The sequence below is a fragment of the Crinia signifera genome, chromosome 1, assembly GCF_055691185.1.
Source record: "Crinia signifera chromosome 1, ASM5569118v1, whole genome shotgun sequence".
Taxonomy (NCBI): Eukaryota; Metazoa; Chordata; class Amphibia; order Anura; family Myobatrachidae; genus Crinia; species Crinia signifera.
Window position 1 is genome coordinate 36229475 of NC_139217.1, and position 18541 is coordinate 36248015.

The 18541-nt window shown below is 44.9% G+C and overlaps 1 protein-coding gene across 2 annotated transcripts in view; it reads right to left on the reverse strand.

The window, feature by feature from the left end:
• The window catches only part of LOC146078403 (vomeronasal type-2 receptor 26-like), a 166046-nt gene that overhangs the window by 127043 nt on the left and 20462 nt on the right, over positions 1–18541 (reverse strand). The window contains exon 1 of one of the 2 annotated variants that reach the window (XM_083186108.1): positions 15922–16110. The exons of the other annotated variant lie outside the window; for it this stretch is intronic. The gene's annotated coding sequence lies outside the window, so the exon portion shown is untranslated. Of the gene's footprint in view, positions 1–15921; positions 16111–18541 lie in introns of those variants that run through there. 2 annotated transcript variants of the gene reach the window in all.

An 18541-nucleotide genomic window follows, 5' to 3' on the forward strand; every position in this document is an offset into this window, starting at 1 on the left:
CTCTGAGATAATAACATTGTTTCTATCCCTTCAATAATATTCCTGAGAGTAATTACATGTAACTGTATAATCGCTCACTACCAGGTGACAGTCGGGTGTAGAGTTCTGTGTCTCAGATCTGCAGAATGTCACATACAGGACCAGCAGCAAAAACACAATAAAAAATAGGTCAGACCCATTGTTACAGATAATCAGGTGCATGCGAGATGGTTTCTCCTCTCCACAATCCCAGCACTGACAGCTGCACAGGAGTAGTATGGAATATGCAGGGCACAGGGTAACAGGAGCTAGTGGGAGCCTTATATACAATGCAGGTTACTCTTCTGTCATGGACTAATAAAAATACATCAGTGTAAATAGATATTTTCAGTAGAAAAGCAAATTTATTATATATTTTTTTTATATAGAAAGTAATTACGCCTCCATGGGCTGATATACATAGAAGCTGTTTTTTTCTTCAGTTTTCATAGTACAATATACAGTAGTCATTACTGTATTTTAAACAGTTGTTGATAAGTGGATTAAAGTGGAATTAAACTACATTAAAAATAATTTAAAACAAGGAAACTTTATGTTGCTGCCTTACTTCAACTGGCACTAATGGTTTTGGTCACTTACAGTCCGAACCAACAATACATTTGGTGCCTCTTTCTGAGCCGCACCCAATGGCCATAAATGAAAAAGACCATGACAGACAGATTATTATCTCATTCCAGTGTCAGCATCTGTATGGCTGTAAGTGAGAAGCTACACCTCCGACTGTTCTTCAATCAATAGCCACATACAGTATGTAATCATTAGTATCAGCACTTTCGCCAGCCCCATGCTCTGTGCCGGAGATCTATCAGATACACCCATCACTGTATCTGTGCCTCAGAGTATCACAGTACGTTAACCATGGGCCAACATTACTTCTAAAAGTCTATGGGGCAGATTTATTAAGCTTGGAGAAGAGATAAACTGGAGATAAAGCGGAGAAAAGGTAAAAGGAGATAAAGCACCAGCCAATCAAACCTTGTGTTCTTTTGTTATTTTAACACACAATTACTACATAGAAACACAATTTTCCAAACAGATACTTGTATTCATCTCTAAATAACAAAAGAAACTTGTGTAACAAGTAAATGCTGGCAATGAAAGTCACACAACAAATCAGGATTTTTGGACTTTCTATGGAATCCCGTACTTTTACCAAGGTTCCTATATTGGATTTTCGGGAAGGGATGGCACAAAAAATTAAAATGTTAATATAAAAATAAGCTTCTCCCCTACTACCACATAATGCCAGCAGTAATTTACAATAGTCTGTTAAGAAGTTGCAGTGACTTACTAAACTGTTAGAATAATAAATAGACAGCATAGCATGTCGTCAGTACCTTTGAATTTAAAGGGCTGTATTCAATCCAGGATTTTGACTGTTGGAACATACCGACTGTAGGAATCCATGGCCGTTTTAGCTCTGCTTGAGAGATACTCAACAGGCGGTATTCAATGTTCCGCTTGTCAAGTAAAGAAAAGTAGTCGTCTCAGCCAAACCACCCACAAATTGTTGAAAAACGGACGTGATTCGACAATCTGTGGGCATTTCCGACAAAACAGATCCGACTTGTTTTAAAGTTGGATTTGTTTTGTCGGAATCTGCCTTCAATGCTGTTGGAAAGGTTGAATACCCCCTAAGCATTCTTTGAGCTGGGAGGCCATAGACAAGACCCTCGATTCTACCTGAATAGATTTTTCTATAGCCTTGCACATACTGTATATTCATCTACTGAAATCGCTTAGCCAAGTTTGGTAATGAATTACGGAGGTATCATCTTGAAACCCTAATTTTGACAGGCCAAGCTCAAGTCTATGAGGCTAAAACCATTTATGATAACTACTCCAAAGGCATAAAGTGATACAGAGCTTGTGACAGCATCCAAAGCAGCAACAGTATACATGTCAGCAATTGTTGGCAGGTCCTTTAGTCCGGACCAGATGTCCAAACTCTCTCCTGCCTGCCTTGCATCCCCGCCAGTGGGTTGTGTGAGAAATTGCAGCTGTTTCCTCGCAGCCACAGGTGTGGGAGAAAATGAGGGAGGAGCTGTTGCCATGTCACGGTCCACTTCAGATGACAATCTCCTGACCAGCAGGTCTTTGCACCTTTGTAGAATTGTGTCTGCCAGAAACAGAGACACAACATACGCTATAAACTGAGGATCGAGCATGTGGCCAGAATGTATTCTTCTGACTTTAACAGCCTGACCACCCTTGCATCCTGGCAAGCCATATGGAGGGCTTCATTCACAAGAGCTACATGCTTTGCGGAATCACAATGCTTTAGCTCCTCCTTCACTTTCTCCAGTTGCTTCTGCAACAGCTTGATCAGGGAAATCACCAGACTCAAGCTGGCAGTATTGGTGGTGACTTTACCTGTGGCAAGTTCAAATGGCTGGAGAACCTTGCACAACAAGGAAATCAGCCTCCACTGTGCTTGTGGCTTGTATGGCCTTTTGCTGATCCTCCTTCCTCTGCAGCATATAGAGGGTGGAGTTCCAGTGCATCACCAACTCTTGTTTGAGGTGATGGTAGGACAGGTTGAGGAGTTTTTGATGCTGCTCCAGCCTTCGGCAGAATAGCAAAAGTGTCCAGCAATTTTGTGGGCCACAAGCAACTCCTGCATGCTCCTGTCACTTTTTAGGATAAGCTGCACCACCAAATTTATAGTGTGGGTAAAAAAATGACATGTGCTGTAAATTGCCCATTTATAATGCCTGCACAATGTTTCTGGCATTTTCCAACACCACAAATCTCTGGGAGAGTCTAAGTGGGGTAAGCCACTGCGAGATGATTTCTCTAAGAGGTTGTCGGCATTGTGCCTCTTAGTGAAACAGGTGATACACAGAGTTGCCTGCCTTGGAAGGAGTTGGCATGCAGCAGATGCTGCTGCTTTTGTTGCTATGGAAGGAGATAAATCTATCCAGTAGGCTGTCACTGTCATATAGTCCTTACTTTGTCCTGAACCACTTGTCCACATGTTCGTTGTTAAGTGGACAGTGGGTACAACCACATTTTTCAGGGCACCGAGGACACTTGTTCGGATGTCTCTGTACATCCTTGGTATCATCTGCCTAGTGAAGTGGAATCTTGACAGGATTTTGTACCGGGTACACAATACCTCCATCAACTGTCTAAATACAACTCCACTGATGGCGGACACTGGACAGACAGCTAACACTAACATAGCTGTCAAGGCTGCAGTTATCTGTTTTGCCATCGGATGACTGCTGTCATACTTCGTCTTAATGGCAAATGACTGTTGGACGGTCAATTGCTTAGTGAAAGATGTAGCAGGCCTACGACTTCCCCTCTGGGACGATGACCAACTCCAACCAGCAACAGCAGGTGGGAGTCGGTCTTACATCCGGGAGGAATCCTGGAGGGAAGAGGAGTCAGTCATGCCGATGATATGGCCTGCAGGACTACCTCTGATCCGAATGGAGGAGGAAATTGACGAGGAGTGACTTGTTGGTTTGGTGAGGTGCTTGGATACAACAGGATTCAGGTGTCCCTGGACTGCTTACGGTCCTAGCCATAGTTTGTGAACTAAACAGTGACTTATGATCTAACTTCAGGTGATGCATAAGCAAGGATTTCCCTAAGTGACCAACATCCCTACCCCTGTTTATTCCAGCTTTACATAAGCTACATATGGTGAGACAATTGTTATCCAGATCTGAATAAAAATAATTCCAGACAAAAGAGGTGGATTTTTTGGTCTTCTGCCCAGGCATGGTGATGGCCTTTTACATCCCACCGTCAACAACTGTCTCGCCCGGTGCCTCATTTAAGTAAACCACATCAGTAGCATCCTCCTTCTCATCAGCTTCAACCTCAGTGCCAGCTACATGAATTTCCTCCTCCTGTTGTACAACATTGACAACTTCAAAATCAGGAACTGGACTGTGGGTGATCCTTCCAGCATATACGGAGGGCATGCAGCAAATGGTGGATGGAGCCACCTCTTCCTGTATAGTGATGGGAAGGTCAGGCATCACAACCACCAACACCCTTGGACTCTCCTTGGGGATTTGTGATACCATGTCTTTAGATGGCTGAGTTGTTTGCTGTCTTTTGTTGACAGCTTAACTCTCTTTACATTTTTAGGGGGGGGGGAGTGGGCAGGCAGCTGACATCCGGTGATGTCGCCTGTCTGTCATGCCCACATTAGCATGAGAATGCACAGTTGAGCATTCCCATATCCTAATGGGGCTTCCCCATGAACCTCTCTGACCCCCACCTGCTGTCCTGGTCGCACCAGGGGTGCACGCTCCCTGCATTTGCACATGCGTAGAAATGCCATCAGTCCCTGTGCGAATGCAGGGTGGCAGCGAACATACCTGAATAAGGTCCTTTGAGCATCAAGTCTGCACTTGTGAATTTCTATTGCTGCATGATTAAGAGTCTTCTGACCTATGCTATTATTGTATGGTATGGGAATTCCAAGTGTTCAGATCATAGCCACTTCGATTCAGATGGAGCTTGGCTCTTCATTGCAGGGGCTGGCAATTCCATCACCAGCTGCCAGCTGTCGGAAGGGGCACGCACGCACCAGACGCTCACACACCCATTTCGACGGAGCTCCCCACAACCATCCGTAACCTCCATTGCTGGTCCCCACTGCCGCCACGAACCTCCCCTAACCGTGCCTGTCTCCCTGAAGCAGAAATGGGCAGGGTTACGCCACCCAGCCGCCGAGTGACTGGGACATGTGTGTGTGTGTGTGTGTGTGAGACGCATGCACATCCCAGTCTGATGGAGTCCCTCTCCACCAGCACTCACCAGTGGGGAGGTTCTGGCGAGTGCTGAGAGTGAATGAGAGGGTCTCCATCTGTAGGGTACTTAAGATTGTGTAGAAAATTATTGCACACACTTTGCCTTGGATGCAGTAGTTAATATAAAGTGTACCCAAATGAAAGGTAGACTATGGTTGTATGTAAAGAATATTTTAATTAAATAATATTTAATTACAGGTCATGTGTAACATTACAACTACACATAATTGCCATTGACACTGATGCACTGATCCCAGTGTGTAGGAAGGGAGTGAATGGCTTTAGGAGCTGATTCTGGTTCAATCTGGTTCAGGGTTTACACATACGCATGTGCATTTCTGTGCATATGAAAACCTTGACTGCGAGCGGCCTCGACTATTTACAATGTCAACGAGAGAGGTGGGTGGGGGAGGATGATGGGCGGCCGCACTTAAACACTGGCCATTTCCATGTGAATACAGGCAGGTATGAAGTCTGTTGGGGGTGGATGGCTGACATCACATAATCTCAGCCGCCCTCCCTTTATTTTTCCTGGCACCCGCAAAATATAAGTAAGTCTCCACTGACATATTTGTGAAGGCAGGGGAAATCATTCAATGGTCAGCAAACACATGTGAGAGGATTTCTCTTCATCACACATCCCCTTGCATGGTTGTGAGGGGAAATGGTGGTGGGGGATGGGCATGTATTTGCTGGGGTGGCACCACAAGGACTCAGTAAGAAGCAAGCTTTGCAGCTTACCAAGTCAACTAGAATCACTTCTTAGTGTAGAAACTCCTGTGTCACGACTGGGGATTTGGGACCCGGGAGTGACCTTGGTGGCTAGCTGACAACCCAATGGAAACAGGACGGAGGCAAGTGGATACAAATGAGTAAAGTTTATTGCAATGAATGAACTGGTAGGGGACATTTGAAAGTCTGTAAAAGTCTTTGGAAAGCCGGGAACTGATAACAGTTACTTGGAGGCACGTAGTAGAGGCACGGGAGCACAGGATCTGGAAAGCACAGAGTAGGTCCACTGGAGTGCAGGTGCCGGAAGCACGGAGTTGGACCACTTGAGAGCAGGTGCCGGAAGCACGGTAGGCAGTGGTGAAGGTGGTTGTGGGTGCAGGTACTGAGGCACGCAGAGGCAGGTGGACACAGGTGCAGATGCTGGAGCGTGCGGGTGCAAGTGTTCACAGGTGCAGGTAACTCGGAAGAACAGGTGCAGGAAACTCAAAAGCACAGGTGCAGGTAACTCGAAAGCACAGGTGCAGGTAACTCGAAAGCACAGGTGCAGGTAACTCGAAATGCAGGAACGGATGAACACTGGTGCAGATGAACACAGGTACAGGTGAGTCGGAAGCACAGGTGCAGGTAACTTCGGAAGGCAGGAACGGATGAACACTGGCACAGATGAACACAGGTGCAGATAACTTGGAAGCACAGGTGCAGGTAACTGGAAGCACAGGTGCAGGCGACTCGGGAACACAGGTGCAGGCGACTCGGGAACACAGGTGCAGGCGACTCGGGAACACAGGTGCTGGGACAGGAAGCAGGTACTGGATACGGGTACAAGGTAACACTGGTGCAGGTACTTGTAATGAAGGAACAGGTGAACACTGGTGCAGGGTCTTGAAGGCACACAGGTGTAGGAACGCTGGTGCAGGGTTTTGGAGGCACACAGGTGTAGGAACGCTGGTGCAGGGTGTTGGAGGCACACAGGTGTAGGAACGCTGGTGCAAGGTCTTGGAAGCTCACAGGTGTAGGAATGCTTGGAAGCAGGATACAAATGCTGGGTAACTGGAATACCACAGAGCTTAAGCAGGAACACAAGCTGAAGCTTCATCCCAAGTTATTGACAACAATGCAAAAGCAAAGCGTCTATGCAGGGCTGGGAGGATAACCCCTCAGAGCAGCACTGATTGGCCATCCGGGTGATTGGGAATGGCCACACCTGGAACAGTCTCTGGATGAGGCCAACAGGGAACTTGTATAAATCCTTTAAAGTGGTAACCACATAGTTAATGGCTGAATCAGAATCACCCAGGTGCTCATTACAAGCAAATACTCAGATCTTGCTGCAGCAGGCTGAGAAACAAGACTGACAGGCAGGTAAGACAGGACAAACACACTGAGTTCTGGCAGGATTGTGACAGTACCCCCCCTTTTCGGGTGGCCACTGGACACTTCAGGAACTTTGAAGAAAAGTCACAATTCTGCCTCATCGTCAGAACAGGTGGACCATCCATCGTCGATGTAAACGGAATTCCCGTTCCCTTGGACACGATAATGAGGATGACTTCCGTCCTGAAGGAATACTTGACTTGGACGAAGAGGACCACTGGAGAAAGACGTAGAATCAAATTCATCAGGGATAACTGAAGTATGTTTGACTGGAACTGAGAGATGAGAAGATCGGGCCCTTGAGGCTAAGGCACCACTAGGACTCAAATTAAATCTTGTTCTATATCCAGGGGCTTTCGGAGAGCCATCTGTAGCATCTAACTGAATTTTTCTCAGAGGTAAGACATGGCAAGGTGAAACAGGATTTTCAAGGAAAGGGGTAGAGTCATAATCCTCATCATACTCGGAATCAGAATCCATGTCTAAAGTTAAGACTGCCTTGCTCTGACTGGAGGTTTCTGAAGACTTGTTGGGGCAAGGTACCGTAGAAGGTTCGACTTGAGGATGAGACAGGGAAACACAGCCAACTCTTAAGCTCATGGGTACAGACCTTGAAGATGTGGGATATTCAGCAGAAAACTCGAAGGAATCTTTGCAAGGAGACAGAGCCATATAATTTAGTTCCATATCTATGGACTGAGTCTTTGGTGACGACTGTGAACCAGCATGTTTTCTGGCAGCCTGAAAATTTTTGATATATTGGTCAAGAAGAGCTTGATCTTGTTCGGGGAGTTCCATCTTGGAGGACTGAGCTAAATCTGTGTTAAAGTATAGAGTCTCTAGAGTACTAACTGTTTTTTAAACACAGTGGGAGTCGATAGAAGACAGGCTGGAATTATCAGGATCAGGTAAGTTTGGAAGAGTCTCTGGGCTGAAGGATAGTACAGACTTGGAAGTAGACAAACTTGGACCAGCTGGGACCGGAGGACATCCGATTGTACTTGAACCAGCTAGGACCGGCAGGGACTCTGGATTGACGGATGGGACCGGATGATCACTGAAGATGCTTAAACCGGCTGGGACCGGCATGGACTCAGGATTGATGGATGGCAACGGATGATCACTGAAGATACTTGAACCGGCTGGGACCGGCATGGACTCTGGACTGACGGTTAAGACCGGATGAGAACCAGAGGTGTCGGAATCGGCTGGAACCGAATGAGCCTCCTGACTGACGGCTGGAACCGGATCATCAATGGAGGTACTTGAACCGGCTGGAACCGGAGTGGACACAGGACTGCGGACCCCCTCTTGGGGCTGAGGACTGCGGACCCCCTCTTGGGGCTGAAGACTGCGGACCCCCTGTTGGGGCTGAAGACTGGGGACCCCCTCTTGGGGCTGAAGACTGGGGACCCCCTCTTGGGGCTGAAGACTGCGGACCCCCTCTTGGGACTGAAGACTGCGGACCCCCTCTTGGGGCTGAAGACTGCGGACCCCCTCTTGGGGCTGAAGACTGCGGACCCCCTCTTGGGGCTGAAGACTGGATGTGGTCAGAATCACTTTGCTCTTGGGCTTGCGGAGTGAACAATTCTCAATGAAGTGGTCTGGATTACCACAGTAGAAACATAAATGGAGAGACCTGCGTCTTTGGCGTTCAGATTCTGAAAGCTGGGACCTCCGCTTGCCCTGGACAGAAATTTCGTTCTGAAGGTTGGGAGGCCTTTCAGATTTCACAGGCACTGTCACTGAGACTCCTTTCACTTTGGAGCTGTAGCTGATGGGCTTCACAACCTCAGGAGTGTAACTGAGTAACGTAGTTATTATGGGAATTTTTTTTGCCAAAAGTTCTTGCAGCTGGATAAGTGAGTGGTGGTAGGTTCCCATTGGTATTGCTGTCAGATTTTGCATAGCCACTTTAAAGTCACTAGCCAGGTCGAGGGGCTTTTGCATACTGTCACGACTGGGGATTTGGGGGACCTGGAAATCACGCATGTACCTGCGCTACTGAGGGTGATGCACTGACCTGGTGTGATGCATATCCAGAAACTGGAAGTGCAGGGAGGATGAGGAGGATAAGGAAGTCGGGTGCCGGTTGCATGTGCAGGAGGAACCCAAGTCAGGCACCGGGTCTGAACAAGGCCAGACAGAGCCGGGCAGAAAGGAGCAGGGCAGACTTGAGCCCGGCAGAATGAACACCCAGTGGAGGGGAGTACAGGTACCTAGCGGAGGCAAGCACCAGGTAAGTAAACATAAACTGGGAGAAACCCACAGCAGGGGGTGTGGGCGCAGGGCCAAGCTTGGGGGACAAAGAAGGAGCAGGAACTAGAGGGTAATAGTGTTGGCAGGGGGGTTCTGAAAGTGTTAGGGGGGATAGGTAGCGCTGCCATTGCCAGTGTGTGCTCAGAAGAGTTTAAATCATTGTGAGGCTGCAGCAACTATGATCTGACTGGTGCTGAATTAATAAGGGAATAGTGTTAACTAGACATACTGTAGAGTGAAGGGGCACAGCTGTATTTTAAGTATATTTTGTATATACTCTCAGTCATCCTCCAGTCCTCTCAGCACTGCTGAGTCTGCGGCTATGTGGCACACCGCTTCCCTCACCCGTGGAGACAGTGTCCAGTGCTCAGCAATCTCCCTGTCTGCCACCATTGCTCCCGGCAACAAGCATGGCAACTACAAACAGTCTTTCCCACCATAGCCTGACATGGGGGCTGCCATGTTTTCCCAGTCACATGTCTTTCTAGTCCAAACCTGCTTGGAGTGATCTCCCTGTCATATCTGCCCGGCCAATCCTGGCCAAGCAGTGGGTATGAGTATGCTGGGAGTGCTCACTCCAATGCTAGTGCTTCAGTTGTCATTTCTTTATGCACGCCTGTTGGTGTTTGTCTCTCCCTGCTGCAGCGTGACTCTCCAGGTGCCCCAGTTCCTGAGCCTGTCCAGGTTTACCATCTCCTGTGACCATCCAGGTTTACCATCTCCTGTGATCATCTAGGTTACCATCTCCTGTGATTCCGTGCCAGACTCACCTGCTGGTTCCAGCCTAGCTCCAGGATTCCAATCCTGATCCTCTGTTCCATCATCATCCGATGTTCTGCCATCGATCCTGATCCGATTTTCCATCATCATCCGATGTTCTGTCATAATCCGATGTTCTGTCATCAATCCTAGTTCCGATATTATGGATTCCTTCTCTTCATCCTTCATCCAACTCCATATATCTTTTCAAGCCATCTCAAGTCCGATGTTCCACCATCGAGTCATTACCTCACATCTACAGTAACGTATTGCATTACGTGTTCCTGTTATATTGTTCAGAGACTTCCACCTTGCAAACGTTACTGCCTGTTATTTTACAACCTTCCTGCATTACAATAAACCGGTTATATTTTACCACTGACTCTTTCTTTCCTGTTTCTGGGTGCACTGTCGCGCAACGTATATGCGCGAGGGTCTTCTGCAGCCTCCCCGATTCCAGTATCGGTCCAGGCCCCCACCAGAGGTCTTAGACTCTGCGACTCAGACCCCTGGTGTGACATCCAGACATTGACTTGGCAAATGAGACGTGTAAGTCAGCAAAAGCAGTGGGTTCCTAAACTTACTCAAGAATCAGTTTATCACACAATTGTTTGAAACACCAACTCATGATGGGGCGTTATTAGATTTAGTATTGACAAACAATATAGATTTAGTCGCAAATACCAAAGTAATAGAACATCTAGGTAACAGTGACCATAATATGGTCTCACTGGAAATCAACTTTTGTAAACTACAACATACAGGACCGGCTAAAATATAAAATTTTAGGAAAGCTAACTTTGATTTATTCAGGGAATCTTTAAAAGAAATAGAGTGGGAAGTGTTATTTGAGGGGAAGAATGCAGAGGAAATGTGGGAAACACTGATAAATGGTTTGGCTTATAAACATTTCCAGTCGGCATATCTGCAGGAGGTACATTTTCGATTCTGCATAGGGCCTACATTTTGCCAGCCCAAAGGAAACATTGGGTCTCAGAAGAAACCGGTGCTTGTCACAAATGTTCTCACTCTTCATCCACATACAAACACTGTGTTTGGGAATGCGGAAAGATCAAATGTTTTTGGTATAAAGTTACATCATATATTAAAGACCTTCTACATATCGCTTCCAAGCCAGATTACCTGACATGCATATTCCTACACTTTGAAAAGTGGAACCTCAAGGGAAATGATCCTTCTCTCATTCCTCTGTTGGAAAAATCCTTACTATAGCGAAGAAAGCCATATTAATCCATCGGACTGACGCCACTTCTCTAAGCCTTAACGAAGTCAAACAAAAACTAACTCAGCTCTTCTACTTCGATAGACGGACAGTGCTCCAAAATCACAGTAACGGGAGTGTGGTCAAATTCTTAAAGCTTTGGGATACTTTCATGAACTCTCTCCCGCCGTCAATTCAATCTAATATTCAGTTGTCATTTACAGACATTTCTAGATAACTCATATGTTAGTAGGAGTGACTACTTAAAGGTGTAGTGACAAACCCATGTATCATTCTTTTTTACAAATCTACCACACCTTAATTTTAGAATTATCGTGCAGCTGGAAATACCTTAAATGATTAGCCAATCACCAGATAGTGATTTATCTGTGTAGGATAACTGTTGTTACTTGTCCTCATCCTGTTCACTCTACCCCCCCCCCCCCCCCCACACACACACACAACTTTTACCTCTTGATTGGAGTTCCTTCTATATCCCCCCCCTACCCCCAACACTTCACCCCCCCTTTCTCTCACTAGTTTGCCAAGCTCCTATCGGCATATGGATATTACTTCTCAAACTCTTCCTCTGATACCCTGACCTATGTCTAGGGTGATGCTCACTCAAAACATTCTACTGGATATCAACATTAGAAACTAGACCATTCTCAAACTGGTAGTTGCTCTGGTCTATTATGGTTTTGTTAACCTTCTTATATATGTCCTATGCTATGTTTTATTGTATTCTTGATTTATAAAACTCAATAAAAAATTATATAAAAAAAAAGAAAAAGCCATCATGGTTGGACAAAAAAGTGAAAACCGCGATTAACAATAAGACAAGAGCATTTCAATTTTACAAGAATAACGGGAATGAAAAGGTGTTCTTTAAGTACAATGAATCAAACATTTATTTTTACAATGAAGCAAAACCCATCCTAATAAATTTTTCAAATACATCAATAGTAAACATATAATTAAAGAGAACATAGGCCCATTAACCAATATTAACGGTAATAACATTAAAGAGGATACGGGAAAAGCAGAATTGTTAAATGAGTTTTTCTCATACGTGATTACTAGAGAAGAAGACCGTGGAGCATACAGGTTCCTCAATTGGGACGAGCAGGCCAGATCTTAAAATCACTTTCACGACAGAGTAGATAACATTAAGATTGAATTCTCTATGCGTATTATCAGAGGCCTGTCTGTCTGGTACAAACCCGACCTGGTCTGGGTGGACAAGGGTCACAAGATATTTATTGATATATATGCGGCAATCAGTTTGGCAAATACTGTAGTTTGACATCACCATTTAATAAAGCAATGGGGCAGTATTTCTGGCAATAAGCGGGGTCTTTCCCAGGTTTAAGCAAAGTCACCACCTGAGCCTCCAATATCTCCCTTAGGAATGAACCAAAGGCAGTTACTTCATTAAACACAGCAATCGAATGAGTAGTTAACTGAGCTTGAAACACTAAATAAAAGTCATTAATAATGCTGTCAGGCGTGGGGGCTTTGTCAAGTGGGAGCATGTTTATTGCCATTGCTATCTCCAATGCTGTCCAGGGATCATTTAAGTCCTGTAATAGTACAAACTATACAGAGTTTCGAAACAGAATAGGTACTCCATTCCTCTTAAACGGTCTATTTGAAAAATACCCAGATGTGTACCTCTTTAAAAGTGGGAGGACCAAGGGAGGAGAAATGTGTCTCCTGCAGGGCAACTATATCTGCCTTCTGTTTATAAAATGTGGCAAGGGCTAGTCTACATTTATTGTGGGAGTTTAATCCCTTAACATTTAAGGAAAAAAAAAAACCACCATGGGAAAATAGCTGATGGACAATATGGCAAAACAGTAGCATTTGGTCATAGTAACATAGAGGACCCTGTAGAAGCCTTGAGTGTTTAAAATGTAAATAACACGTTAAAAAGGGGAGGGGTAGAAAAAACAGAAGGGAAAACCAAATGGACCAGCACATCGGGTCTGCATAACTAATGCAGGGGAGAGAGAAAAACTGTGCAGTAAAGTAAACTTTGGGGGAAGTGGCCTAGGTGCCACCACCCGGGGCATAGGCAATAACTAAACACTACATTCATAGAAGAGTAAGTACCCGGAGAGAACAAAACCAAAATTGGTAAACGGCATATGTAGCAAACGTGCAACAGGGAACATGAAAACAATCAGAACTGACAGAAATAATATACATAAAGAGAATCATATACTGTAAAGCTAGTACATCACTACAGTATCTTACGTGACTTTGAACAAGATCCCTTCAGCGGCCAGAAGGGCACATGGATTCAAAACAATAAGGCAAAAAAACCTATAGTCATGTAGTAGACCACTCAGATTGAGGTGGCGGGATTTGTCAAATTGTAGATAGAGGCGTAGCCAAAATGTCCCAAACCGCTAGCAGTTTAGTTCTAGCCTCGAGGGATGAAATCATCTTGGGTAACGGTTAACTTTACCAGGAATCAAGTATCCCTTGAGATCGAAGGGCCGCCGTGATGGGAGCCAGTACTCTACATTTGGCAATAGTGGTCGCAGAGAAATCGGGAAAGAGTTGTAAACCTCCGAGAATGTCTGAGTCACAGGCCACCCTGGCAGCTTGGAGGACAAAACCATGTGCACTGCAGGTGGGGCAGATGTAACATGTGCAGAGAGATTTAGATTTGGGTGAGTTATTTTGTTTCTATGCAGGGAAATACTGACTGCTTTATTTTTTATAATGCAATATAGATCTCACTTTGAAGTAAAACCCAACTCCAATCTAATTCTCTCTGCACAAGTTACATCTGCCCTACATGCAGTGCACATGGATTTGTCCATTTGAGAAGGAATATGACTTTGCGAGTGAACCAGAATAAGGGCCATGATATGCTTTAGATGGGAGCTTTATCTAAAGGAGTGAAACATGTGAGACACTATTCTGCGCAGTGCTGTCTCCAGGCACATCTTTTGCATACTATGGGTGAAATCTAATAGCCGCCACTGCGCTGCCCGTCCCCGCTGCTGCTATGTGTAAGTACACTGCCCGGCCAGGTCAGCAGCGCTCACCGCACCCACCGCCCGCCCCCCACCACCGCTGGCCGCCGCTGCCCGCCCCCACTACTCCTCACCGCCCTGCAGCTCCCCGGGTTTTTTTTTTACATGGGATAAATCGCATGCGATTTATCCCATGTAAAAAATGGCACATCAAGTGCCAAATTGTATGAGAGCCTCCCGGGGAGCTGCCGGGCGGCTCGCAGGTAAATTGGGTCCGACTTGTCCCTAGGACAAGTCGGCCTAATGTATGGGGGCCTTTAGAGTAGCACCCCGCCGACCTGATCTGAATATTATTTTACCAGCTTGGTCCCTGGTAGCCACAGACTGCAAACTAGAGGCACAATGTAGGTAAGACCTAAAAATTGACACTAATTGCTAGTCTTGGGGATGGATTTGGTGTACAGCTCCCATTGGGTTGGTGTGGCTGTCTTGCTTTCGTGGTGGCACACCCTAACATTTATTTAGCACTATTTACTTTCCAATAATATTATGCTTTCTAGCGCTACACTTTTTAACCTCTAGCTTCTGCTTCTTTCTTATTAATACACTTATAGCTTAGTTTTTCAGTTGTGTGCTGCCCTGGGGTGACTGGCTTATGCTGGACTTTTTGGGTTCTTCATCCCAGATTCAAACTTTGCATTAGGGACCCACCAGAAATGAGGTCAACGTGAAGCCCGTTGGTGGGCAAATATTTCTTGGCCAATTAATATACCAAGAACCTCTATTATTGATTAATAATATGAAGTGTGCATCTGCACATGTGTATTTCTTTGCAGAACAAGTCCCAGCATGATAGCACCTCATGTATACAGGGTGTGCATCCTAAGTCCCCCCCCCCCCCCATAATCTATGGGCATCGACAGATATTTACGGCAGCCCGTAGGATCTGTGACTTCGATGCAAGGACTCTCATCATGCTTGCAGGTAAAGGACATGTGATGTGTCACTTTTTATGCAATCCTTTGCGGCAATGCATCGGAATTGCATAAAAAGTGGCCATATCACACTAGTGGATGGGGGCTTTTAGAAACACTGTAAATTATTAATATGTCTCTATCTTCTGCTATATAACATGCTGCAGAGATTTGGAAACATAAAATATAAAGGGGTCAGCATCTATTGTACTTACATCATAAGAGACAGAGATATTCTGCCTGATATAAAATACAGAGAGATGAGAGCAGTTACTGAGCAATCATACATCCCAACAAGACCCTCTCCAGGAGGGACACATCGCTCTGTTCCTGGACTTCCCTCTTAATGTAAGATTGCCAACACCTGTGTTTAACAGGTTCATTGCTGAGAAAGGAGTTTCAACACGTGACGGCAATCCTACATTAAGGGCTGTATTATTCAGTGTCGTGGGCGAGCTGTGATAGCGAGCAGTGTATTTAAGTGACCCCCGTGCATACACTGTTTCCCCCTCGCTAGCTTTTTGGAGCGAGGGGAAAACGGCGTATGTAGCCGCTATTACAGTGAGTGGCTGCCGCGGAGGTTTAACAGTGAGGGTCGATTGTTTTCAAAGATCCCCACCGTTTAACCCCTCGCTGGCTGCATTGAATATGGCTGTAAGAGGTAAGTCTAGGAACAGAGCATTGTGTGCCTCCTGGAGAGGGTCATGTTGGGAGGTATGAGCAATGCACAGACGTTTTTAGGGATTCTCTGTATGAAACGTCCTTGTAATACTGCTTGCAGCATCTATTGTACTTACATCATGCAGATGACACTGGAGAAAATATTCCATCCATTCCTCTGAGATAAAAACATTGTTTCTATTCCTTCAATAATGTTCCTGAGAATAATTACATGTAACTGTAAAATCGCTCACTACCAGGTGACAGTCGGGTGTAGAGTTCTGTGTCTCAGATCTGCAGAGTGTCACATACAGGACCAGCAGCAAAAACACAATAAAAAATAGGTCAGACCCATTGTTACAGATAATCAGGTGCATGCGAGATGGTTTCTCCTCTCCCCAATCCCAGCACTGACAGCTGCACAGGAGTTGTATGGAATATGCAGGGCACAGGGTAACAGGAGCTAGTGGGAGTCTTATATACATTGCAGGCTACGCTTCTGTCATGGTCTAATAAAAATACATCAGTGTAAATAGATATTTTCAGTAGAAAAGCAAATTTATTATATATTTTTTTTATATAGAAAGTAATTACGCCTCCATGGGCTGATATACATAGAAGCTGTTTTTTTCTTCAGTTTTCATAGTACAATATACAGTAGTCATTACTGTATTTTAAACAGTTGTTGATAAGTGGTTTAAAGTGGAATTAAACTACATTAAAAATAATTTAAAACAAGGAAACTTTATGTTGCTGCCTTACTTCAACTGGCACTAATGGTTTTGGTCACTTACAGTCTGAACCAACAATACATTTGGTGCCTCTTTCTGAGCCGCACCCAATGGCCATAAATGAAAAAGACCATGACAGACAGATTATTATCTTATTCCAGTGTCAGCATCTGTATGGCTGTAAGTGAGAAGCTACACCTCCAACTGTTCTTCAATCAATAGCCACATACAGTATGTAATCATTAGTATCAGCACTTTCCCCAGCCCCATGCTCTGTGCCGGAGATCTATCAGATACACCCATCACTGTATCTGTGCCTCAGAGTATCACAGTACATTAACCATGGGCCAACATTACTTCTAAAAGTCTATGGGGCAGATTTATTAAGCTTGGAGAAGAGATAAACTGGAGATAAAGCGGAGAAAAGGTAAAAGGAGATAAAGCACAGCTAATCAGCAGTGTTTGAAAAAGACAGTTGGGAGTTGATTGGCTGGTGCTTTATCTCCTTTTACCTTTTCTCCGCTTTATCTCTAGTTTATCTCTTCTCCAAGCTTAATAAATCTGCCCCTCAAACTTTGTGTTCTTTTGTTATTTTAACACACAATTACTACAAAGAAACACAATTTTCCAAACAGATACTTGTATTCATCTCTAAATAACAAAATAAACTTTTGTAACAAGTAAATGCTGGCAATGAAAGTCACACAACAAATCAGGATTTTTGGACTTTCTATGGAATCCCGTACTTTTACCAAGGTTCCTATATTGGATTTTCGGGAAGGGATGGCACAAAAAATTAAAATGTTAATATAAAAATAAGCTTCTCCCCTACTACCACATAATGCCAGCAGTAATTTACAATAGTCTGTTAAGAAGTTGCAATGATTTACTAAACTGTTAGAATAATAAATAGACAGCATAGCATGTCGTCAGTACCTTTGAAGGTAAAGGGCTGTATTCAATCCAGGATTTTGACTGTTGGAACATACCGACTGTAGGAATCCAGGGCCGTTTTAGCTCTGCTTGAGAGACACTCAACAGGCGGTATTCAATGTTCCGCTTGTCAAGTAAAGAAAAGTAGTCGTCTCAGCCAAACCACCCACAAATTGTTGAAAAACGGACGTGATTCGACAATCTGTGGGCATTTCCGACAAAACAGATCCGACTTGTTTTAAAGTTGGATTTGTTTTGTCGGAATCTGCCTTCAATGCTGTTGGAAAGGTTGAATACCCCCTAAGCATTCTTTGAGCTGGGAGGCCATAGACAAGACCCTCGATTCTACCTGAATAGATTTTTCTATAGCCTTGCACATACTGTATATTCATCTACTCTGTGAAATCGCTTAGCCAAGTTTGGTAATGAATTACGGAGGTATCATCTTGAAACCCTAATTTTGACAGGCCAAGCTCAAGCCTATGAGGCTAAAACCATTTATGATAACTACTCCAAAGGCATAAAAGCGATACAGAGCTTGTGACAGCATCCAAAGCAGCAACAGTATACATGTCAGCAATTGTTGGCAGGTCCTTTAGTCCGGACCAGATGTCCAAACTCTCTCCTGCCTGCCTTGCATCCCCGCCAGTGGGTTGTGTGAGAAATTGTAGCTGTTTCCTCGCAGCCACAAGTGTGGGAAAATATGATGGAGGAGCTGTTGCCGTATTAAGGTCCGCTTCAGATGACAATCTCCTGACCTGGTCTTTGCACCTTTGTAGAATTGTGTCTGCCAGAAACAGAGACACAACATACGCTATAAACTGAGGATCGAACCTAGTGGCCAGAATGTATTCTTCTGACTTTAACAGCCTGACCACCCTTGTATCCTGGCAAGCCATATGGAGGGCTTCATTCACAAGAGCTACATGCTTTGCGGAATCACAATGCTTTAGCTCCTACTTCACTTTCTCCAGTTGCTTCTGCAACAGCTTGATCAGGGAAATCACCAGACTCAAGCTGGCAGTATTGGTGCTGACTTTACCTGTGGCAAGTTCAAATGGCTGGAGAACCTTGCACAACAAGGAAATCAGCC